General features: G+C 37.6%; 1 protein-coding gene and 1 long non-coding RNA gene across 1 annotated transcript; one reads left to right on the top strand and one right to left on the bottom strand.

Annotated features, from left to right (window-relative positions):
• Nucleotides 1-26726, top strand: part of NKAIN3 (sodium/potassium transporting ATPase interacting 3) — a 1176366-nt gene that overhangs the window by 414373 nt on the left and 735267 nt on the right.
• On the bottom strand, nucleotides 14924-23984 carry LOC134737160 (uncharacterized). Its single transcript, XR_010121805.1, has 4 exons — nucleotides 23903-23984; nucleotides 16068-16230; nucleotides 15410-15471; nucleotides 14924-15089 (listed from the first exon to the last, which is right to left on the bottom strand). It is a non-coding gene; the product is annotated as an uncharacterized lncRNA (long non-coding RNA).

Below are 26726 nucleotides of genomic sequence, written 5' to 3'. Positions count from 1 at the left end.
GCACTGGGCTTGGGGGATGACAGATCAGAGTTTAGATCCTGGCCCTTAACCTACTATGCATTCTTTGTCAAGTTAGGCAAAGTGTCCAATTTTTGACTGTCTCATCCTTAACAGGAGAATATAATATCTGTTCACAGGCTTGTCAGAAGGATACTCTACTGGTTTTGTGTATTTCTATACATTACATACAATAGGCAATGTGTTTTATACATTGCCTGGAGCATAGGAAATGCTCTGTAAATATCCCTGTGGATGAGAGCTTTTAGCCAGCTGGGACTTTGCCATCTTCTCTATCTTCCCAGAATGCACCTCTGCCATGCATCCTTCACAGCCTCTGAATTGTCCTTGAATGTGCTTAGTCAGAGTTAATTGCCCAGCAATATTTGTGGACCAAATATAGTCTTAAGTAAGACACTGCCAGATACCTTGAGAAAATACAAGGTCTTCTGCATTTCTCTTCATGTATCAGTCTAGCAATCCTGTTGAAGAAGAGTCACTTAAATCTTACATGGCTTACAATTAGAAGATACATGATACACCTTTCTGACTTTTCCCAAACATTTTGGTAAATCTCTTTTAACTCTTCCATAGATAGAATCTATAGTTAGTAGAATCAAAGACTGGTGGCCATCTATAATTTTTGGATATAAAGCTCATGCTGTTTCAGATCTTCAAAGAACCCTGTCCAAGACAGGATTGATGTGTGAGAGATTTATTGAGGAAATGCCATGGAGCATAAGGGGTGGTGGAGGTGGGAGAAAAGAGCCTTCAGACTGTGATGCATGTGTGGTCTCTATGAGAGGAAGGAAGAGGAAAAGGAAGGTGAGGGTAGGAAGGGCTTCAAACTATAATGTATTTCTGAGATAGTCTCACCAAGCTGACAGTGTTACTGAAACACCAGGGGTTTGGTCTAGGTCCCACTGACTGCCTCACAGAAAGCCAATCGCTGAGACAATGAGTATTGCCAGAGGCGAAGAATTTAATTGGGTGATGCAGCTGAGGAGCTGGGAGATCAGTCTCAAATCCATCTCCCTGACCTAGTAAAATTAGGGGTTTATATGGTAGAGAAGAAATGTAATCATGTGTGGGAAAACAGGAATTAGGGAAAGATAAGAGAGAGTTGGTTCACAGGATGCAGATGGTCGGTTAGGGAATCATGAAGGGTGAGGGGTCTGGTGTCTCATTGCCCTGGCACAGTGATCTGATGAGTCTAGGTTCTTAATACTATCTGGGAGGCCCGATGGTTGATTTCCTGAGAAAGGAGCTCAAATAAGACAAATTTAATTTTCTCAAGTTTCAAGACTGGGAGGGTCAATTTCTGTGGTTATTCAAAAGAAACCATAAACATCAGTTCTATGGAACCTCCTGTTTCAATAAGTGATCTCCAAGCAGAGACTGCTGTTAGCAGTTCCAGGTCAGGCCTGTGTGGCCTGGTCTCATAGCCCTGCCATGCTCAGTCACTGACGGGAGCAGCAGGGGGAAGCAGGCCTCAGCATGGGGACTGCAAGGGACTCAGAAATGCAACAGCTGGGGGCTGTTAGTCCCCACAGGTGGATGTCCTGCCAGAGACAGGGGTGGAGCACCTCCATGGCTACAAACCTATATCTCCACTTCAAAGCACCACTATCCCACTTTAAATCTTTAAGCATATATAATCTCTGGCCCCAATTCTGTGACTAGCTTGGGGTATAAATTGGCAAGGCCAGAACATGTGAATTAATTAATTAATTAATTTATTTTTTATTGAGGCAGAGTCTCACTCTGTTGCCCAGGCTGGAGTGCAGTTTCAGGATCTCTGCTTACTGCAACCTCCACCTTCTGTGTTCAAGCGATTCTCTTGTCTCAGCTTCCTGAGTAGCTGAGACTACAGGTGTGCGCCACCACACATGGCTAATTTTTGTATTTTTTGAGTAGAGACAAGGTTTCACCATGTTGGCTGGTCTCGAACTCTGACCTCAAGTCATCTCTCTACCTTGGCCTCCCAAAGTGCTGGGATTACAGACTTGAGCCACCACACCTGGCTCAATTCATTTAAAGCTAGGTGTGTAAACTTATACATATAGATAGCATGTAAAGCCTCTAATGCTCTCAGTAACACATAATCTGCAAGATAGTTTGGAGTCGGATGGGAAGACATAGTTGTTCTGTTATTCAGCACTCATTATCTCGCAAATGCATGACATTTGGCTCAGCCAATTCAGTCCTGCCCTGTCTCAGATGTGTAGAATTTTAAATGAAGAGTTAGCTAAGTTTTGGTTGTGCTGAATGTTGATCTTTTCCGAGTAGTTGATTGCAGATTTTTGCTGCATCATTGGGCACTGGCATTTACCCAACTCCAGGCATTTCAGGCAATACCTGTGATGGATCCAGAGCTTTCTTTCTCATTCAGTGACTCGCTCCTTCACTTTTCCACCCCTTGCACATTTCTTGTTAAGGGATGCTCATGTTCACTGCAGTTGGCAGATTGAAAGCAGGGCTTCAGACTGCTCTTTTAACAGAAAGCTTTGTCTTTGTCCCGTGGTTTATCAAACAGCTTCACGGGCACTTTAATGAGTTTGCCAAGCTCATCTTTTTTCTCTATTGATGAGCATTGGGCTGCATTATTATTTTTTTTTCCAGGAGGGAGTCTTTCTCTGTCTACAGATCAATTTGTACTTGACGTTTAAAGCTAAGACTTCCTTCCATTTCTGAGTAGTTTTGTTGATATCGGTTTCTACACCCTGTCAGTTCCAATGCTATTTAGTATCTTTTCTAATTTAGCCTTAGGAGCATTGCAGAAAATATAAACAAACTGGCCATGCTGGGACTTCTGACACCCCAGTGTTAGTCAGTTGCAATTTATCTGTTCTGTTGATAACCAAGAAGCCAGACAGGTTTTATCTTTTCAACATCCTACGCCATGGCAAATTGAATGCCATGAATTTTCTCTTCCAGGTGGAGTGAAATAGTTAACTAGGTAAATTTTTGGTGTGGGGAGACACAAATGTCTCTTGATTTTTTCTCCCCAAAGAGATCTGAGAGTGGCAGGTTTGATCTGATAGGGGAAGCAAGTGCTCAGTGTCTGAGAGTTGCTCTGGATAACTCTTCACTGCTTCCCAAAAGATGAGGTACAGATATTAGAATATCACCTTAACATAGGCAGCCAAATTCTCATAGATTATGTCACCTGTTCAGTCTGAAAAGTGTACTTCCTCCTTTGACCATACCTTTCTAGAAAAAATAATTACTTAGGACAGCAAATTCTTCACAAATAGCAGTTCCTTATTTATCAAATCACTTTTGTGAGGCAAAAAAAAAAAAATAGAAGCATAAAGGTATAATTCAGACAAGGTCTGAAGTGGTGATTTGAAGCAATCATTGATGTCTTTCTATTTCCATGTTTTGGTGATTCTGCCTAACATTGCTTTTCACCTTTCTTTTTATATACACTCATTTTTAATTAGGCACCAATTGTCTGGCATACAGAATCACAGAGAAGTGTGTCACTGACAAAAATACATGGCTAATAGGTCACGCATAACTGAGTACCTTCCATTATACGTACTTTTTTCTTCTGCTGGCTTTTATTCCACTTACTTATGACAAGAATAAAGAGCTTTTTTTTTTTCCCTTTGGATACATTTTTGTTTCATTCTATTGCATATTCTGCCTGCTTTTCCTGGGGACAATGTCTGCTATTTTATGCCTTTGTTTCTTGCCTTCCTTCAGTGTGGCCATCTAGCACAGTGCTACGTTTCAGGATGGGAGAAAACACAAAGTCATCGGTCTCCTCTCTTTGACCTTGAGGTCTGATATTAAAGGGGGCTTCTTGTGCTATGTCCCCACAAGACAAAGAGAATGCTATGAATGCCTCGAAACCACTTTCGGCTCAATTCCATTAAGTGAAAATTTATGGAAAGTAGTTCCATAGAGTTATAGGGACACACTTTTTATGATTATTATAATTGATTGCAATCGGTTTCAGTCCCACTTTAAACCTGGTATCCAGGGTCCATGGTGGAGATGGAGAAGGTTCCTGTGACCTTGGCCTCAACTATTTGGTTTTCTGTCATTTGTCCTTAAAGTATGAGCTGCAGAAAGTCTGTTCTAACTATTTTATGTGCACTAAAGTAAATTTTATTTTCTTATGATAGTTTACTTCATCAAAGCTTTAATTTTTTAGGATTAATCGTCCTTAAATAGCAGTCTCTACGCACTACAGTTTAAACTGGAAATAGGTTTTAATGGCATATACAGAATTCTGACATCATGGGTGCTGGCTAGGACAAAGAGCTTCAGGGAAAGAATTTTCACACTGGGAGCTTTAATGAAAACGTTCCAGAAGAAAAAAGAGAATAATCAGAATAAATTATGAGTGTTTATTCTTTATTCTGTCTTACAGCTTGATATAGAGTACATGTTTTAGATCAAAAACAAACATTGCAGTAATACTTTGGAGAAGGCAAATATTCTATGAATGTAATCGTTTGCAATAGATTAAACACTGAATTGTAACAATCAGTAAATAATCATTGATGCCCTATAATATCCCCAAAGAGGAAAATTAGTGTAACTAAGTTTTCCTAGTGGACACTGTTGACAGTACTTGTGTACCAGGGGCTGCTAAGGGCCTATCAGCTGTGATTGCTGAGAGTGGAAGAACAGAGGTAGTAGCAGCAGAACAGGAAGTGAGTGTGTGGTGGACAGAGTTGTCTATATCTACAACAACTTTAGGGGAAGTCAACAGAGTTGATAAGTAGACAAGTTGGTACCTACACTTGGTGATCTGTCTCAATGTGGTCAGTCCCGGAGGGGTGGTGGTGGAAAACGGCAACATGGCTGGGCTGGTGAAGTTCTCAAAGGAGCCAAAATGGGGAAATCACCTCTCTCGACTCCATTGTCTATGCTGGTGATGGCCTGGAACCTAGAGCCTTCTGTGATTCTGGGAGGAAGTCAGCTCAATTCACAAGATTTCTTACGTGACTTCCTTTGCAGTTAGTCTTGGACAGAAGGGGATAGCTGTAACATCAACAAGATTAAGAGAGAGCTTTATACCCTAAAGCTCCTGTCTCTCTATCCACTCCCACATAATGTACCTGTGCTGAATCTCTGTGTCACTGGCTGTGCACAGTTCTGCTCCTGCTTTTCTCAGTCATCAATGGAACATATAAGAGGACACTACAAGGTTTCATACTGGCAAAGAAAAGCAGAGTCGGGCAGTGGTGGAGAGAAATGGCTGTGACCCTGAAAATTAAGGACAGACCACTCTACCCAGCCTTCTGGCCTCGAATGAGTCTTTCAGTGCAGGTGTGAGAAGTTTAAAAGGTGATCTAGAAAATACTAAATATAAGAGAAAATATTCTCCAGAGACATCCAGAAATTCAACGTCAAGAAATGCAAAAGTGAATTTTATTTTAATATGAGGATTCTTCAACTATCCTTTTCATTTTATTGAACTCAGATGCCAGGCATTGTGATGACCCTGGGAGATACAGGGATAGAGAAGTCACGGTTCCATCCCCCTAGCAGTATACAGTTAATTGGATTTGAGAAGAGACATACAAACAAATAAACATCCTTTGGGTATTTCATGCTGTAAGAGAGGTAGAGAATTAGGCGAACCCAAGAAGAGAGGGGTCACATTCCCTTAAGGATCAGGGATGGGTATCTGGAAGAAGAGATCCTTGTTTAATCACCAAAGACTTTACCTTTTAACTAGTTGTATTGATGTTGATGTTATAGTGAGCTATATCCATGATGAAAGGCTTTATGTTTTTAGTGAGGATATATTTCCAGGAAAAGTCAGGCATTTTGAAAAGGTTTTTGAAGAAACAGTTTCACAAGCTAAAGGACTTCGGAAATTAAGAAGTATGGTGGTCATGCTGGGTGATCAGTAAAAGGCTTAAGAATTCTATATTCTCATTGAACATAAAGCCTAGGAAATTTCAGATCTTTAATTACAGATAATTTTCTTAGATTTTACTCTAACCCTGTAGGAAATATTCAGCTTAATGAAGAAAAAATTAAGTTATTATCCCCATCTCCACATAACAGTTTCATTCACTTCATGTTATAAAATCTGATAACATTTGTACGTTTTAAAAAGAGAGAGAAAGAATGAAAAAGAAGCATAAATTGTCAATTATATTATAATAAAAAAGTTAGCAAATATACTCTTGATCATCGAGTCCCCAGTGATGTCAAAGGTATCTGCTATTGACCTTATAATTTTTAGAATGCGTAATACAGTGTCATACAGAATATGATGCTGCTTTTTATTAGGTGATTTATAAAAACTAAGCTCCCTACATTATGATCCCCTCTGACACATGCACGGTAAGGTGGTGAGGTTTTCTAACTCCACCTCCTAGGAAAGTGCTTTGTGAACGCACGGGCCAGGGTGAGATGTTTGGCCACACAAAGAACACAGAATTGTTCACCAGCTGGATTGAGAGACGATGAACAGCCTGGCTAAGCAACTTCATTTAATTCTTTTCCTTTCATCTGTCTGTAGCACAATAAAGGAAATTAAAATCAGTGATTGATTGTGTTTGAGTGCATTATCATCAAGACTGAATACATAAACAATGCACCAAATGAGAAGCTATTTAATCACATTTTTTTGTTACTATATATCTAACTCAGTATATCATGAGCCAGGGAACTGACATTTATTTTATTCAGAAGAAGAAAATAAATTCATTTATTTTATTTGAGTGCTTCTCCTGTGTTAACAGAACATTCTATTTTCCTTGAAAATTTTACATTAAAACACATACAAAAATCTTTATTAAATGGAAATCATTATCATTTAACCTTTTTGAAAACACTACTGTTTTAGATGTTTCCCTTAACTGTTGGCTATTAGTTTATTTTAATTCCTAGAAATCTTCAGTGTGAATGCTGACATTTCAAATATACCAGGAAATTATTTCTCTTCATTGGAAAGGGCTTAGGAAGCCCATTCCTTTTACTGAATCAGATTATCTTATTGCATTAATTTTATTTGGGAATAAGCTTGAAAGTTCTAAAATATAAAAAAAATGTGATCCAAACCCTTCTAATTATCAAATTTCCCTGCAAGGATAAGCTGACGCCCTGGAAGAATTGGCTTACATTTTGCATTAAATTGGTTAATTACCCATGTGGTCATAAAGACATTTGATCTAAATGGGTTATGGCACTGACAGTGAATAAAATGAGCTGGTATTATACAGCACTGGGCACACAACACAAGATAATTTGGAGGAAAATTTGAGATTATTTTTTAAAATGGTCTTCTTCACACTCCCTTTAAAGTATCCGTGACTTGCTAACTGAAATAACATTCATGTATTTAGTTAAATGTTTATGAAATGATAAACTTCTTAGTTTAAAGTCTTGATGAAGTGGGTTATGGTCATTCATGAAAGCTGGGGATGTCCTGGTGTAGAAGCATCTCCTAGAATTTGTACTCATGGCTTTTCCAACTTTCTACCTTAACAGCTTTGTTTGAAAAGAGGCTCTGTAACAGGGCTAGAATTGTGTTTTTTGTCAGTTCTCAAGTATGTTACAGTTTCCCAAATTAAAGAAGAATAGAAGGTTAGGATTTAAAATCTGCCTCTACCCTTGACATGGTTTGGCTCTGTCTGCCCCCAAATCTCATGCTGAATTGTAATCCCCAATGTTGAGGGAGGAATCTAGTGGGAGATGATTGGATCATGGGGACACTTTTTCCCTTTAGTGTTCTCGTGATAGTGAATTCTCAAAAGATCTGGTTGTTTAAAAGTGTGTAGCACTTACCCCTTTGCCCTCTCTCCCTCTCCTGCTCCACCACGGTAAGATGTGTTTGCTTCCCCTTCACCCTTCCACCATGATTGTAAGTTTCCTGAAGCCTCTCAACCATGCTTCCTGTACAGCCTGTGGAACTGTGAGTCAATTAAACCTCTTTTCTTCATAAATTACCCAGTCTCAGGTAGTTCTTTATAGCAGTGTGAGAATGGATGAATACAGCCCTAAGCTCACTTTGCTACCCTATGCAAGTCAGCTAATCTGCCTGGACTTCAGTTTTCCTATTGACAGAATTGGATTAACAGCTCTTCGTTCCCTATGCAACTTCAGCCCTGTAGTGGTGTGTTGAAGCAAATATTGTTCCATTGCTGGTGGAGTACCTATAATTGAAGGCTGATAATCCCACTTTGATAGTTCAAGTTCATAGGTTAGGGTGATTAATTTGATCAGAATGCCAGATGAGGCATCCTTATTTGTCCGAGACTTTGCATAGAGGAGGCTAAGCACAGCCATTAGAGCGTACACAGCAATACAGATGTATCACCTTGATTTGTGAATATATAGGTATTTTAGCATCAAGTCATTTTTTATAGTGAAATGTCAACAAGTGGACTCTAACTAATTTAGATCCTGTGTTGATCTTACCAAAGGAGAGAAACCTATGGCTTCAGCTAAAAAGCTGTTAGATAAATCACTGTGTAAATGTATCTCCTTTGTAGAAAAACTGATACAGCCCTGGGAACCTTGTGTCTGCTTTCTTTTAGCTCTTCTAGGGTGAAGACTGGGTGCCAATAAAAGATATGGAAGACTATAAGAAGAAACTCCAGGCCGGGCGCGGTGGCTCACGCTTGTAATCCCAGCACTTTGGGAGGCCGAGGCGGGCGGATCACGAGGTCAGAAGATCGAGACCACGGTGAAACCCCGTCTCTACTAAAAAATACAAAAAATTAGCCGGGCGTGGTGGCGGGCGCCTGTAGTCCCAGCTACTCGGAGAGGCTGAGGCAGGAGAATGGCGTGAACCCGGGAGGCGGAGCTTGCAGTGAGCCGAGATTGCGCCACTGCAGTCCAGCCTGGGCGACAGAGCGAGACTCCGTCTCAAAAAAAAAAAAAAAAAAGAAGAAACTCCAAACAACTGTCAAATAAGATGAACGTTTTCTCCTGACTGACCACTGGTTTGTTTGGTATGCACATACGATTTAGGAAGGCAAAGCCTGGGTTTATATATAAAAAATATTTGAGACCCCCCCAAATCTGATCACGTTAATTTCTATATATTGCAAATTATATGGAAACTGTATATTCTGATGTTAAGATAAGCATTTAGAATATAGAAAATATAAAAATAAAAAATTTCCTGACATTAAATGTTTTAGTCATTCCTTACTCCTAATTTTTCTTTATTAAAACATTCAGAGTAATAAGTACCACATTTGCCTCAGAAACTTTTAAAGAAGAAATAAACTTACAGATATAATAGAAGCTTCTATTTCCACCCATTTCCCCAAATCCCAAAGATTATGTTTATTCACATTTGTGTATAGCCACAGTTTGTGTTATGATATGTGCTTTTAGAGTTCCCATAAATTATATCATATTTTACATATATTTTTGCATTTGCTATTTTCACTCAACATTGTTTTCCAGATTTATCCATGTTGATCCATATAAATTCAGAAAATTAATTTTAACTGATGTGTAGTTTTACATTGTATGCACATACCCATGATTCACTTTTCCATTTTTCTAGTAATGAACTTTAAGATTATTTCCAATTTTTGGCTATTACCAATAATAATTCAACAAATGTCTTTGGACATATCTCTTCTGGAAATGTATGTGGATTTCTCTTTGAAAAGGTTTACCTTGTGGAATTTCTAGTGTTTTATATATATATATACACACATATATATATATTACGTATTTTCAACTTTACTATATATTTCCAAAAAACTACCCAAAGTGGAAGATTTAAACTCCCCTTAGCAGTATATAAATTCATGGTTCCTAAAGCCCTTGGCATAGTTTTGTGTTTTTATAGAAAAGAGCATAAAGTCTTACTGCTGTTAAATTGTATCTTACTCTTTTAAAGTGTATTTTCATAATAATTCACTATTAATTTTATCATCTGTTGTGAATATTGTGTCATAGTTCTTAATCATTTTTTTCTACTAAATTATTTATTTTGTATCATTAATTTGTAGAAATCCTCTTTATATTATATTTTTCAATTATATATTTTGTAAATATTTTACCCAATTTTCTGGCTTGCATTTAACTTTAGGATGCCTATAATTTTTCATTTTAATACCGTCTAATTTATTATTCTCTTTTTTTAATTCTTCATAAGTTCTGGCATTTGATTAATAGGCCATTTGTTGCCCAACATCATTAGTTTTCTATATATACTTTAAAATATCTAAACATTTAATAGTCATAAATAATTTCAAAAATAGTTTAAGATTTGAGTCTTCAGCCTAAATAGATATAGGTTTTTGTGATATAGTGTAATATACAGATTTTTATTTATATATGGATAGTCACTTATTCTGACATCATTTATTGAATAGTATAATTTTTCTACTGACTTGTAGCATCATATCTTTCATTACAAGTCCAATGTATTCGGCATATCTGTGGATATATTTCTTGATGTTCCATTTTCTTCCAATTGGTTTCAGTGTATCTCTGAGCCAAAGCAAACCATTTTAATTATTATAATTGAAATACATTTAAATATTGATAGGGCATTATTCTTCAAAATAATTTTGGTTCTTCCTTTATTGATTATTTTAATATGACTTTTCCAATCAAGTTCTAAAAAATTACTGGTGGTATATTTATTGGAATAACTGTAAATGTATATATTGGTATATTTGTGATTGTAAGCCTTTCCATGCATGAACGTGGTATACCTATGTTTTGTTTAGGTACTCTGTTATGTCACTCTATAAAATTAAGTAAAAGATCATGTATATGTTTTCTGAATTCTTAGGTACATTAATGTTTTATATTATCATGAATGTGATATTCTAATATAATATTTTTAATAGATTGCTACTGTTTATAAGAATTTCATGTTTCTTTTTGCTTTGCCTTCATATCTAAAAACCTTGCTGATTTGATTAGCACCTGCGAAAATTTTCTTTGATATTCTATGGGTAATTTAAAAATCTCCACACAATGAGGTTGCAGTAAAAAATAGTGATTATGCTTCAACATTACATATGGTGGTGTTGATGGTTTTATTACAGATAAACTTATCAGGTTAAGAAATTTGTCTGCCTTTCCTAGTTTGATATAAGGATTTTAATATAAATGAATATTGTATTTTATCATCTTATTTTTTCCTACATCTTCTGAGGTAATCCTATGTTTTCCCTCCTTCAATCTCCTAATGTGGCGAATGGCATTAAAATATCTTCTATTGTTAAAACATTCTCTCAATGCTGTATAAAACCATTGCCATTATTCTGTTACTGATGGATTTTTGAAAAATATATAGGTATACTTAGTTTTCTAAGGAGAATAGAATTTCTAATAGTTTTTAAAGATTTTGCATCTGTGTTCTTAAGGACATTGGTGTATCACTTCTATACCATCTGGCTACGAGAGGAGCCGACTGAAAATCACACTGCTAGGGAGGGGAGAGGTGACTTTTTTTCTGTTTCTGGTGTTTGTAGCCATCTCCAGGGGTAGTTGCAGTAATAATAATGCTGCAATGCCAACAGTTCTGGAAAGGACAACAATAGTGATTTCAGCAGCAGTAGTACTGAGGGATCCCCATGGTGGAGCAATGAAAATAATTCTGGAAGCAATGACAATATCAGCTCTGGCTGTAGCAGCTGAGATGTGAGTTCTCATTGTGGCAGCTTCAAGGACACTAGTAATGGTCCAATGGCCCCCAGACCTAGAAGTGCACGTTTCCTCAGCACCTGCTCCAGACACTAAACTTTGACAGTTGACGCTTTGGATCATCTGCCACTGATCTCCAGTCAACATTTTTACTCGCCCAACACAAAAGAAGCAGAAATTTATTGAGTTACTTATTTTTTAACAACCTGACCCTTTCATCTTTTGCTACACATACTCTTGTTAATTGATCTCTCCCTGAATTGTTTTCTGTTTAAAATGTCTAGAATGTTTTCTGCTTCTTGACTTGATTCTTACTAATATTGTATAGGCACTAGAAATTGTTCTCAAAATAGATCTTTACAGATGAGAATCTGGAAGTGGTTTGCTGACCTGTTTCACTTTGAATGAAATCCTGACCTTCTTGTTGGTAGAAGACAGAAACCTGGTCATCTGGTCATCTGTAGTTTACGGTGGTATCATGATTACTTAAATCATCAAATGTGGTTATTTGGAATGATGTGTTTTTTAAAGTGGTATATGAGAGATAAAATGGCTATTGCAGTTGACTGTTGCAGTTATAATATTGTCAACAAGGTCTGTAAGAGTACAATGGAGAGCAGGTAGAAAATGGACATCATTTAAAGACCAAAACAACCACACTATTTTGCTAATTCCTATCAGAGAAAGCCTAGAAAATATATGAGGTGTAAATTTACATGGTGTTTGACTAAGGCATGCAGAATATAATCTTGACGCAGGCTAACTTTATCAACATGGATACATAGAGATTCTGAAGTTAAAGTCTTAGCCCAAGAAGTTAGAAGCGGTGTTCAACTTTGTCCGTCTAACAGAAACTGTGAATCCACACGGGCCTGCTTATTTTGAGGTTGTGTTGCCAGAGCTTTCCTAGCATAATAAAGAGAGATGCATACAAAGGCATAGGAATAGTAGAAGGTTAGAGTAAAAATATCAGTTATGATCCACATGCCAAGCCATCTCCCACTCTGTCCCACAAGAAGGCACAGAAAATATTTCTCTAAGAAATTAAGAATTCATTTACTGGGGGTGGGGGGTCAGCACTGGAATGCTCAAAAAGTGCTGTGATGGCTGAATTTTGTGGGTTTGGGGAGATTGTGCGTTCTTTGATTTCAAGGGGAATGACGTGATCCTAGAGATGCAAAGAACAAGTGACAGTGGAGGCACTTATTTTTTGTGACTGCACTAGAGACAAGGAAGACTCAACTATAATAATGAGTAGCAGGAATGGAGTGGCCAACAGGAATATCTGACTATTAGAGATCTTTGATGAAGGCTAATTGATTCTCAGGGAGTGAGCTAGATCAGTGACCAACTATTCGTCTTTATATAACTGGGTAATGTGGAGGGATTCTAATAAAGTCACTACTTACAGCACAGTAGGAAAGATATAAAGAAACTAGAAAGAAGAGCGCAAGTGGTAAGAGGCAAAGCAGTCACCTAACTAGAGACAGTGCCAGCTTGCCAAGAAGGCACCAGACAGGAGCTGTGACCTTCAGCAAAGGGACACAGTCTGCCTGTGCTGACCCTGCAGGGCAGAAGTGGGGGAGAAACACACTCTTCTCTCTCCTATCTTCTGCCTCCCTCTCCATTAGCTGAACCCCAATAAAAGCATGAGGGTAAGGGAGATATCCGAAGTATCCAATTCAGGTCAGCCTCCTAAGGATCAAAGCAGAACGTAGAAAAAGTAAAGAGTGGGTCTAAGGAATAAAACAGAGATATGCACCAGAGCATAATGATGTGTCCAGGAAAGAAGAATATACAAATACTTTTGAAATTACTAGACACTAAACCTGAGATGACCTAATACAGGTAAATCTCACTTAATGGTAATGTATTCCAAGAAATGCATCATTAGGTGATTTTGTGTCTGCATGGCACCATAGAGTGTACTTATACAGACCTAGATAGTATAGCTTACAACATACCTAGGCTATATTGTATAGCCTATTGCTACTAGGCTACACACCTGTGTAGCATGTCACAGTGCTGAATATAGTAGGCCAGTGGTCCCCAACACCCAAGCCATGGACCTGCACCTGTTTGTGTCCTGTTAGGAACTGGGCGCAAAGCAGGAGATGAGTGGCTGACCAGCCGAGCATTACCACCTGAGCTCCGCCTCCTGTCTGATCAGCAGCAGCATTAGATCCTCATGGGAGCATGAACCCTACTGTGAAGTGCACATGCGAGGGATCTAGGTTGCATGCTCCTTGTGAGACTCTAACTGATGCCTGATGATCTGAGGTGGAACAGTTTCATCCGAAAACCATCCCCACTCTGTGGAAAAATTATCTTTCACAAAACCAGTCCCTGGTGTCAAAAAGGTTGGGGACCACTGCTGTAGGCAATTATATCACGATAGTAATATCTGAACATAGAAAAGGTACAGTAAAAATATAGTACAGTCAGGAGTTCGAGACCAGCCTGACCAACATGGAGAAACCCTGTCTCTACTAAAAATACAAAATTAGCTGGGCGTGGTGGCATGCGCCTGTAATCTCAGCTACTCGCGAGGCTGAGGCAGGAGAATCACTGGAACCTGGGAGGCAGAGGTTGCAATGAGCTGAGATTGTACCTTTGCACTCCAGCCTGGGCAACAAAATGAAACTCCATCTCAAAAAAAGAAAAAAAATATATATGTATATAACAAAAGTTAAAAAAAAAAGAAGCAGTACACCAGTATAGGACACTTACCATGAATGGAGTTTGCAGGACTGGCAGTTGCTCTGATGAGTCAGTGAGTGCACGGTGAGTGAATGTGAAGGCCTAGGATGTTATTGTACATGACCGTAGACTTTATACACACTGTACTCTTAAGCTACACTAAATGTATTAAAACATTTTTTTCTTTAACAAGTTCATTTTAGCTTATCGTAACTTTATTTTATAAATGTTTTAATTTTTTAAACTTTTTGATTCTTTTATAATAACACATCTTAAAACACAAACACATTGAACAGCTGTACAGGAATTCTTTATATCCTTATTCTATAAGCTTTATTTTTTTTTATTTATGATAGACTGGATTAAGAAAATGTGGCACATATACACCATGGAATACTATGCAGCCATAAAAAATGATGAGTTCATGTCCTTTGTAGGGACATGGATGAAGCTGGAAACCATCATTCTCAGCAAACTATCGCAAGGACAAAAAACCAAACACCGCATATTCTTACTCATAGGTGGGAACTGAACAATGAGAACACATGGACACAGGAAGGGGAGCTTTATTTTTTTATGTTTTAATTTTTTTTTCTTAAAAACTAAGATACAAACACACACATTAGCTTAGCCCTATAAGGGTCAGGATGATCAATATCACTGTCTTCCATCTCCACATCTTGTCCCAGTGAAAGGTCCTCAGAGTCTTCAGGGGCACAAACATGCATGTAGCTGTCATTTCCTATGATAACAATGCCTTCTTCTGGAATAACTCCTGGAAGACCTGCCTGAGGGTGTTTTATAGTTAATATTTTTTAATGAGTGAAGTACTACCCTCTAAAATACCAATAAAATGTATGGTATGGTAAAATACTGTTGAAACTTGAATAATGCAAGGTTTAGGAGGACCAGCTCCTGTGCAGTTGAAAAGCCATATATAACTTTTGGCTACCCCAAACTTAACTAATAGCCTATTCTTAAATGCAAGCTTTACTGATCAAATAAACAGCCAATTAATGCATACTTTGTTAATTATATGCTGTATTCTTACAGTAAGAGAAAAGAAAATTTTATGAAGAAAATTATAAGGAGGAGAAAATATATTTACTATTCATTAAGTGGAAGTGGATCATCAAAAAGGTCTTCATCCGCATCTTCATGTTGAGCATCCTGAGGAGGAGGAAGAAGAGGAGGAATTGGTCTTGTTGTCTCAGGGTTGTGAGAAGCAGAAGGAAATTTGCATATAAGTGGATTCATGCATTTCACATCTATGCTGTTCAAGGATCAACTGTACATAAACTAGTAATATAGTCATTTTTTATCATTACCAAGTATGACATACAGTACATAATTATACGTGCTAACTTTAATGCCACTAACAAATGTAATGGGTTTGCTTATACCAGCATCGCCACAAACACATGAGTAATGCATTGTGCTATAATGTTATCATGGCCACAGTGTTACTAGATGGTAGGAATTTTTCAGCTCTGTTATCTTAAGCGACCACTTAAGTATGCAGCCTAGCATTTACCAAAAAACCATTATGCGACACATGACCATATTTGGGGCTTTTAGTGTCCCCTGTCCCCTGGATCCTTCTATTCAAAATATGAACTCATGCATGGTTTAAAATTTGTGATGCTGTGCAGTGGATACATGGAGAATTGATATATTATTCTCTTTACTTTTGAATAGTTTGATATTTTTAAAAATAAAAAGAACAGTTTAGGTTTTGGGGGGTCAAATGATAATGAAATTTTTACCTGATTGTCTCACAGTTGGCTCAGTGATCCTCCGGGTCCATTCGATAGCTAAACATGCTTGGAAGCTGACAAATTTCCCACATTGGTTCACTTACCTACCTAGTGGTTTTACGAGAAGTGGACCCTGATTCATGAGTAGCTGCTAACAGTTTGGCTAGATGATCTGGGAATTGAAAGGAAGAATATTAAAAGATGGATGATGAGAGGATGACTTCTTAAAATAGACACAAAGTATGAAAATACTTGTATCCCAAGAAAATTCTCATTAGAGGGAATCCACTGAAGAGGAGTAATCATATGCATAAAATGACATGTTGTGTAATAAATGTTAGTCAACTGACACTTGTTCAATGGGCTCATGGACAAATGCACATGACATTAAGAATATAATGTATTCATGACTTTACATAATCAAATTGTATCTGGACCAATGTAGAACAACTCTAAGGCTAATATTACAACCTTCCCTCAGGGAATACCCAGTCAACTTGCAGACTGATGACACTGAGACGCATCCCTTAGGGAATTTGTCCTCATTGAAATAGTTACTTATTTCAGGTACCAGTTCACCTTTTACATTTGTAATTATTCTGCTGGTACTACCATGCATGAACTTAAATAATTTGTTATTTACCATCGTGATACCCCATACAATATTGTTTTTGACTAAGGAACTCAATTTGCTGCCAAAAAAAACATGTGGTAATAGGTTCATGTTTATGCAATTCATTGGATTTACAACAATTGGATTATTCACCTAAAAGAATCTGAAATGATAGAATGGAATCATGTAACTCAGTTAATGCTCCCAGCTGGTAAACAACACACTGTAAGGTTGGGATGCTGTCCTAGAGTGTGTGGTATAAACTTTGAATCAGTGACCAACATGTAATTTCTCTTACAACAAAAACACATGAATCTGAAAATCAAGGGGAGGGAGCTCCCTGCACTATTATGCCTAATTTGCACTTGCAGACTTTCTCTTCCCTTTTGTGAAACTTTGGGTTCTCCCCATTTAGAGATATTAATTCCCAAGGGAGGAAACTTCCTTAGATGACAGGTTTCATTAAGTGGAAGTTGAAATACCACTTGGGCATATTTAGTTCTTCTTGAAACTAAAGGTAAAGAAAACAGTAAATCTATTGACACGTAATTGATCTAGAGATAACCACGGTGAAATTGGGTTTCTCTATTCAATAGGGGCAGGGAGGACTATGTGTGGAACACAGGATTATCTCATTAATTCCATGTGTAGTAGCATATGAAAGAGACAGCAATTGTAGTGCTGTTCACTGTGCAAAAGTATCCCTTCTTCCTAACATGGGAGGACTGCTTTTGCAAATACGTCTGTGCTATTTTTCACTGGTCCTGACTCCTCTGTTCTTGGAATCAAACTTAGTCCACGGCAGATCCCACTACTACCTGAATTTCTTTATTAGTCCTGTTGCAAAAAAGAAATTTTGTATTAGCACCTCAGGGGATTTCTTCAATTTTGCAAAAGTATATCATCCTAATTTAGTATTTTTTTAATTAAGATCTGGCAATGAGCATCCTCGCTCTGCTTCCTATCACACCCGGCTTACTCACAACTGCTTCAGGTGGCCTCCTCGTATTTTTAGGCTCAGAATTATGGCTGACCTCTGGTTTAATCAAACATAATTTATTTTGGTTTCTCATTTTCTTTACTGCTTCTATCTTCAAATTAGAAATCCTAGAATTTATTAAATTTATTTTTATGTTTACTTTTGAAACAACATTCTTCTCTGTCACCCAGGCTGGAGTACAGTGGCACGATGACTGTTAATTGCAGCCTTGACCTCCTGGGCTCAAGTAATTCTCCTGCCTCAGCCTCCCGAATAGCTGGGACTACTGGCTTGCACCACCACACGCAGCAAATTTTTTTGTATTTCCTGTAGAAATGGGGTCTCCCTGTATTGCGCAGGCTGGTCTCAAACTCCTGGGCTCAAGCCATCTATCTGCCTTGGCCTCCCAAAATACTGGGACTACATGTGTGAGTCACCATGCCCAGTCTAGTTCATTAGATTTAAACTGGTGTTAGCATTGGTATCCTTTTTTTTTATTTTCCAGTTGTTTTACGATGTCTAAAAGAATGAAAAATTGCTTGAATTACCTATAGAATAAAAGAGAAAATAAATTTTTGTACTCAGTGGCAGCATTCTAAAATGAAAATGGGTTGGGCTTTACTATCACCAGATCTTGGTTTCAATTACTTTTATTCTACTTATTAGATGTTTGATATTTAATAAGTTATTTATTCACCATTGGACTTTCTCTCTTTATCTGGGATTCTTGGAGGGTTTCATTAGGATAAAAGTATATAGAAGAGAAATATCTGGCACATGAGTCACTTAAATGTTAGTTCCCTTCCTTGTTTAAAGGAGTGCGAATTAACTCTTATTTACAAAGGGAGAAAAGAGGGAGGAAGGGGAGGTGAAATGTCTTTATGGACACCAGCTTGGTAAATCTAGATATTAATATTACTAACTGATATTTATGGCACCATATTATATTAGAATATCCTAGAGGCTGACCAAAAGTCTTATGATAGAAGAACAAAAACAAATTATAAAACACAAAAATTCAAGATCATTCTCTAGAATGCTAATTATGAAACAAACTATTAAACAGAGGTGGCTAAATAATTGCTCCAAAGATAAATATGACTGACTCATTTGTTCTGCTGACCCACACAGTGCTTTAATTTCTTAAATTAATTAAATTGTGGAAAAAATGGAAGTTACCACATAAAAATCCAATTTTCAGTCTTCTCTTGATAAATTCCAGAGTTTCAGTTCCCATGCAAAGCAACAATTAGCTGAAGCTGAGTATTGGCCGCTTCTTTTAATCAACACTCTCCCCTCCATTCACAACATCCCCACCCAGCTTGCTGCCCCTGATCACACCTCCTGCCTGGCCATGAATGCATTTCTATTTGCCACGCCTACTGTAAATGGTCAGTGAGCACAGCAGAATTTCAGGAACATAATTTATTTACTTGCCTAAACAAGATATATTTCAAAATTATGTAAAGATAATAGACTTAAATTTGAATAGTCACATTTAGAGCCACCTGTAGCTATTACATACAAATAAATAAGTTGATCAAATAAATATAGTATTAAAACAGTTTGTTTGGAAACTTCTGGAATAGCAGATTTTTTAAAAAGCTCCAAGTAGAAGACGACATTATTTGTGCCAGATTCTCAATTCTTCGTAGCTTTGGATATTTTTTTTCTATGTATATGAATCCTTTGAAGGCGATCAGGGCTGACTGCTGAGGACTCTTTGTGCAATCCAATCAGGCTAATTTCAATTTTAAGTGCAAGAGACAGGCATGCTTTTCACTGCCTCCTTTGTGAAGCTGTGATGGATTGGCTAGGGTTGAGTTAGTAAGATTTCTAACTGCTTAGAAATTTGGCAAACGCTTAGAACAAATGCTGTCTTAAGCAGCCTGTTAACTAATAAATAGACCTCAAGTCTGAAAATCTCCCACTTGCTGGTTTATTTTAAGAGCAGGGAAAAGCCCCACTAAAACACAGAATACATTTTCACTTTGCAGTTTCGTCTGAAAAGCTACCAATATTTACATTCCCACATGATTCAAATAAGAAGTGACAGTAAGGAATCCCTGTCTGTAATAACATACAGACTTGTAAGAACAAGAACTGGTAAGAAAAAGTACAAGTTTCTTAAAATATACTGTCTGAACATACTCCCATTTTCGCCTCATCTATTTAAAATTACTTTACAGAAATCTCTTTTTATAAATATGGATAGACTACAATGACATAAACTATTAAACAATTAAGGTTATTTTAGTTAACTAATAATGAAATAAAATTATTTTTAAATGATTATCACGTGTGTTCATGTGTGTGTGTAAATATAAATATATCAAATCATAATTTGAAAATAAGCATTAGCTATATGAGATTTAGGAAAAACTGAAATGTTTCCTAATAATGTTCTTTAGTTTACTTTTTATTACTTGTATTCTCCAAAAAGAAAAAGTATAAAGTAAAAAATAATGAACAGAAATAAAAAAAAAGTAAACAAATTTAATATCAATTTTCAATTAGGATAAAGAAGATTTTAAAAGTTGTTCTAATAAAAATAACACCCATCTGTTACTGCACATTATCCATGAGTGTAGGGCACCTCCAACTGCTTTACGTTAATTTATTCATTTAATTTTCATAACACTTACATGTTTTAAATACCTTTAGCATCATCCTCTTTTTACAAAGAAGGACCTGGAAGTAACATAAGTTTCTCAAAGCCATCAAGTAAATCCCTGGTAGATCAAGATTCCAGGCCAAGAAATCTGGGTCTGGAGTTTTTATCACTACATGTTGTTGGCTCTCATTTGCCAGGTATATATGTTTATGTTTGGATTTATAATCAGACTTTGCTAACGCTTTCTCCATTAGAATGGACATGAGCCATGTTATTTGGGGGCTCAGGGCATATTAATTCTAATTTTGTCTAATTCAGTTTCCCCATGCCACCTTCAGTGTGTTTGAAGTGCTCTGTGAACTTTCTGACATGAAAGAGGAGTTTGATGAAGCCTGGGGGGAGAAGGAGCAGTTGCGTAAGATTTCACAGAGGAGCTGTCATTTCAGTTGAGCCTTGAATTGGATTGAGAACTCCCCAGATAGCGTTAGAGAGGACACATAAATTGTGCCCATCTGGAACGTGGTTGTGGAGAGGGGAGTGTTGTTGGAAATTTACTCATGCCAGAAAAAATAGTAGGAGATGAAGATAAATGGTGAAGGACTTTGTAAACCCTGCTTAGGACCTCACGCCACACCTGGATCACAGCTCACCAAGCTGGAATACAGGGCTTGCCAAAAATCTTTCTGGATGCCATGGATCATTTATTATGCCTCAAAGGGGAAAGTCTGGATAGACCAGACTCTGATAACACCTGAGACTTTCAGTCAATTCTAGCATTAAATGACATTTATATCAAATGTAGGAAACCTTTCCTAGGCTAGTAAATTCCTTCTATTCTTCTCTTGGGAATCACTGGGCCCAGTCTCAAAGTCAGGCCTCTCTGGTGACTTCGGTGGCTCTGCTCCTCCACCTCTGCACTCATCCTCACCTATGGGTTCATCTTTCTCCTCACCCTTTACATTGTGCCCAGTGGAATTAAGCATTACCTTGAACAAGTTCTTCACACATTTGTATCATCGTTCCACATTCTAGAACTACCAAGAGGAAAAAGATGTCCTGGAAAGCAGGAGATGCTATTTTTATTTTTCTAGTGTTTTTTCCTATTCTGAACCCAGAGCCATATATGCTGCATATTTCCCAATGATTACTGTTCCATTGTTAAACAAAAATGTACTGAAGCCCAGGGCATCCAGCTGTAATACACCTGTCTGCCCACCTCTATATGATATTCAGTTTCTGGGTCACTCTTCTGCATTTAGGAAGAATTTGGAGGCCTGGTTCATAGATTTATCCCCCATCCCAATTCCTGACATTTTTAAAGGAAGCAGAATTATTTGACCATTTGATTTCTAATGATTTTCACTTTCATTCAGTTTAAGCCACTCCCTCCCAATGATTGCAACCTGGACCTTTGCATCAGCCAGAACCATGCATCTGTGAAATCTCAAATTCCTATAGGCCACTCTTCAAATCTAGTGCCTGCTAAAAATTGACTTTGTGTATTAGACTATAGACTAGTCTTCCTCAGACTTTGATAGTGGCCTTTATGTGTCATTTTATGCTGCCACCACATACCTCCTTTCTGAGCATCTTCTCCTGTTGTCTCCCTGACTCAGTTTATCAAGGATGGTTGATTTTTGTTTCCTATATAGATGACAGCAGGCAGAGATGGGGTTTCATAAGGCAAGCACTAATAGAATTTGCACACCAGAGGATAACTACTCAATAAATTTACTGATAGAAAAATGTCCTATGATGGTCTTTATTAAGCTTATATGTGAGCAAAAGCAGGTGAAATCCTAGAGTTCTACTCTAGTTAGACTAAATGTTTATTCAAAGATGGGTTTATTTTGGCTTAATAGCCAACTGAACATGAAGAAACAATTGAATTGTCTATATAATTCAATGTAATCTCTTTGTATGCCCACCTGAAAGAAGCTTAACCCTGACCTAAGGTTTCTGTGTCTTAATGCAGTTTTCTGGGTATGTCATATTAATTATATAGCATGTTGTTGTAATGCATGTGGAAACACATAAATACAGTCTAGTTTAACTAGTCATGGTAGTTATGTTCTAGAAAATCAATGGTTACCTCATGGCTTGCATAAAATATCTTGTAGTTATAACTTTTTATTTTAAGTCAGCTTCATAGCATACAAAAACTTTACAATTTTACTCTCCTCCATAGCTTTATATTCTTATAGTCTGAGTTTAGTTCTTTATATATGGCACATACATTAACAATTTTTTGTGGTTATTGCTATTCTTAATAGTTTTGTCTTTTAACTTTTATATTAAGGTGGTACAAGGTAAGGGTGCCCACCCTTGCCACTTCAATTCAACATAGTACTAAAAGCCCTACTCAGAAAACTTAGCAATAAAAAGACATAAAACACATCCACTTAGAAAGGAAAAAGTAAAATTATCTCTGCTTGCAAATCACATAAACATATATGCAAGAAACCCTAAAGGCTCAACAATAAAAAGACTATTAGAACAAATAAACAAATTCAGTAAAGTTACAGGACACAAAAATTAACATAAAATAATTAATGTTTCTTTGTACAAACAACAAGCCATCCAAAAAGAAAGTTAAGAAAATAATCCTATTAAAATTGCAATGAAAGGAAAATAGACTTAGGAATAAACTTAAAGAAGTGAAAGCCTTGTGTGGTAAAAATTATAAAATATTGATGAAATAAATCAAAGAAGACACAGATAAATAGAACCATATCTGTGTTCCTGGATTGTTGAAATTATTATTAGACTTATTGTTGAAATGTCTGTACTACCCAAAGTTATTTACAGATTCAATGTAATCCCTATCAAAATCCTGATGGGATTCTTTAGAGAAATAGAAAAAAAATCTCAAAATTCATACAGAACCACAAAATTCTAAGTAACCAAAGAAATCTCGAGCAAGAAGAATAAAGCTGTAGGCATCACACATCCTGATTCCAAAGTGGATTATAAAGCTACTGTAATCAAAACAGAGTGATACTGGCATAAAAATATACGTATAGAACAATGGAATAGGATAGAAAGCACAGAAATAAATACTGTCAACTGATTTTCAAAAAACAGTGCCAAAATACACAATAGGGCAAAGATAATCTCTTCAATAAATGGTATTGGGAAAACTGGATACTCACATGCAGAAGAATGAAATTGTGTCCTAATACAAAAAAGTAGATTAAAGACTTAAATGTTAACACCTGAAGCCAAATAACCACGGGAAGAAATCATGGGGAAAGAGCTTCTTAACATTGGTCTGGGCAATAATTCTTTGCCTATAATCCCAAAAGCACAGGCAACAAAAGCAAAAGCAAAAATAGTCAAGTGAGGTTTGCATCGAATTAAAAACCTTCTGCACAGTGATGGAAATAATCAACAGAGTGAAAAGTTAACCTATGGAATGGGAGAAAATATTTGCAAACAATAATTCTGATAAAGGGCTAATATCCAAAACATATAAGAAACTCATACAAGTTGAAAGCCAAAAATTTAATAACCCTATTAAATAATGGACAAAGAACCTGAGTAGAGATTTCTCAAAAGAAGACATAAAATAGGCAACAGATATATGAAAAAGTGCTCAACATCACGAATCATCAGAAAAATTTTTATATGGTACATACTTAAACAAATTGTAGTGGTTATTGCTATTCTTAATAGTTTTCCAATAGCAGATCCAAGCTATTATTAGTTATCATATCACATCCTTTAGAATGCCTGTAATTAAAAAGACAAAAGATAACAAGTATAAGTTAGGATATGGGGAAAAAAGGGAACCTTGTACTCTGTTAGTGGGAATGTAAATTGGTACAGACATTATAGAAAACACGGAGGTTCCTCAAAAAATTAAAAATAAAACTACCATATTATTCAGCAATTCCACTGCAAGGTGTATATCGAAAGGAAGTGACATCAATATCTGCACTTCCATGTTCAAGGCAGTATTAATACAACAGCCAAGATAGTAAAATACATGTTCATAAATAAACGAATGTAAAACAAAATGTAAATACAATGAAATAGCTTTAAAAAAAGAAGAAAATCTTACCTTTTGGAAAACATGGATAAACCAGAAGGGCATTATGCTCAGTGAAATAAGACTGGTACAGAAAGCCAAATATTGCATGATCTCACTTATAAGTAGAATTTAAATAACTAAAATCTATATAAGCTGATAGTAAAATAGTGATTTCCAGTATCTGGGAAAAGAGGGAAAATGAGAACATGTTGGTCAGAACATGTTGCATGGAGTATTTACTTAAGCAAGGTGAATATGTTTGGGAGAGCTAAGGTACAACATGATAACTATAGTTAACAATACTGTGCAGTCTACTTGAAGTGTGCTGGGAAGGAATATCTTAAGTGTTTGCACCAACAAAAGAGAAAAGAGGAAAGAAGGAAGGAAGGAAGGAAGGAAGGAAGGAAGGAAGGAAGGAAGGAAATGGTAACTATATGTGGTGTTGGATATTTTAATTAGCTTGATTGCAGCAATCATTTTATAATGTATAGGTGTGTCAAGACATCAATTTGTAAACCCAAAATATATGCAAATTTTATTTGTTAATTAATAAAAAGGCAGAGCAGGGGCTGGCAAGATGGCCAAATAGGAACAGCTCCGGTTGGCAGCTCCCAGAGAGACCAACAGAGAAGGTCTCTCTCTGCAATTCCAACTGAGGTACCTGACTCATCTCACTGGAACTAGTTAGACAGTGGGTGCAGCCCACAGAGGGCAAGCCGAAGCAGGGTGGGGCACTGTCTCACCTGGGAAGCACAAGGAATTGGGAAATCCTCTCCCCTAGCCAAGGGAAACCTTGAGAGAATGTGCCATGAGAAATGATGCATTCCAGCCCAGATACTACACCTTTTTCACAATCTTCACAACCTGCAGACCAGGAGATTCCCTTGGGTGCCTATGCCACCAGGGCCCTGGGTTTTAAGCACAAAACTGGGCAGCTGTTTGGGCAGACACAGAGCTAGCTGCAGGAGTTATTTTTCATACCCCAGTGGCACCTGGAATGCCAGCAAGACAGAACCATTCACTCCCCTGGAAAGGGGGCTGAAGCCAGGGAATAAGGTGATCCAGCTCAATGGACCCCACACACAAGGAGCCCAGCAAGTGAGATCCACTGGCTTGAAATTCTCCCTTCCAGCACAGCAGTCAGAAGTCAACCTGGGACTGTAAAGCTTGGTGGCAGGAGGGGCATCCAACATTACTAAGGCTTGAATAAGTGGTTTTACCTTCACAGTGTAAACAAAGCCCCCAGGAAGTTCGAACTGAATGGAGCCCACCACAGCTAGGCAAAGCCGCTGTAGCCAGACTACCTCTCTAGATTCTTCCTCTCTGGGCAGGGCACCTCTAAAAGAAAGGCAGCAGCCCCAGTCAGGGGCTTATAGATAAAACTCCCATCGCCCTGGGACAGAGCACCTAGGGGAAGGGGTGACTGTGAGTGTAGCTTCAGCCAACTAAAACATTCCTGCCTGCCAGCCCTGAAGAGTGCTGTGGATCTCCCAGCACAGTGCTCCAGCTCAGCTAAGGGACAGACTGCTTCCTCAAGTGGTTCACTGACCCCCATGCCTCCTGACTGAGAGACACCTCCCAGCAGGGGTCAACAGACACCTAATACAGGAGACCTCTGGCAGTCATCTTGCAGGTGCCCCTCTGGGATGAAACTTCCAGAGGAAGGAACAGGCAGCAATCTTTGCTGTTCTATATCCTGTGCTGCTGTGCTGGTGATACCCAGGCAAACAGGGTCTGGAGTAGACCTACTGCAAACTCCAGCAGACCTACAACAGAAGGGCCTGACTGTTAGAAGGAAAACTAACAAACTGAAAGGAATAGCATTCAGCATCAACAAAAATAACACCCACACAGATACTCCATCTGAAAGACACCAACATCAAAGACCGAAGGTAGATAAATCCATGAATATAAGGAAAAAACAACACAAGAGATTGAAAATTACAAAAGCCAGAATGCCTCTTCTCCTCCAAAGGATCAAAACACCTTGCCAGCAAGGGAACAAAACTGGATGGAGAATGAGTTTGACAAATTGACAGAAGTAGGCTTCAGAAGGTGGTTAATAACAAACTCCTCCAAGCTAAAGGAGCATGTTCTAACCCAATGCAAGAAAGCTAAGAACCTAGATAAAAGGTAAGAGGAAATGCTAACTAGAATAACCAGTTTAGAGAAGAATATAAATGACCTGATGGAGCTGAAAAACACAGCATGAGAACTTTGTGAAACATACACAAGTATCAATAGCCAAATCGATCAAGCAGAAGAAAGGATATCAGAGATTGAATACCAACTTAAGGAACTAAAGCAAGAAGACAAGATTAGAGAAAAAAGAATGAAAAGGAACCAACAAAGCCTCCAAGAAATATGGGACTATATGAAAAGACCAAATATACATTTGATTGGTGTACTTGAAAGTCACAGGGAGAATG

This window comes from Symphalangus syndactylus, chromosome 7 (assembly GCF_028878055.3).
Source record: "Symphalangus syndactylus isolate Jambi chromosome 7, NHGRI_mSymSyn1-v2.1_pri, whole genome shotgun sequence".
NCBI classification, from domain to species: domain Eukaryota; kingdom Metazoa; phylum Chordata; class Mammalia; order Primates; family Hylobatidae; genus Symphalangus; species Symphalangus syndactylus.
Note: the sequence above shows the minus strand (reverse complement) of the source record. Positions and strands in the feature narration are given on the sequence as shown.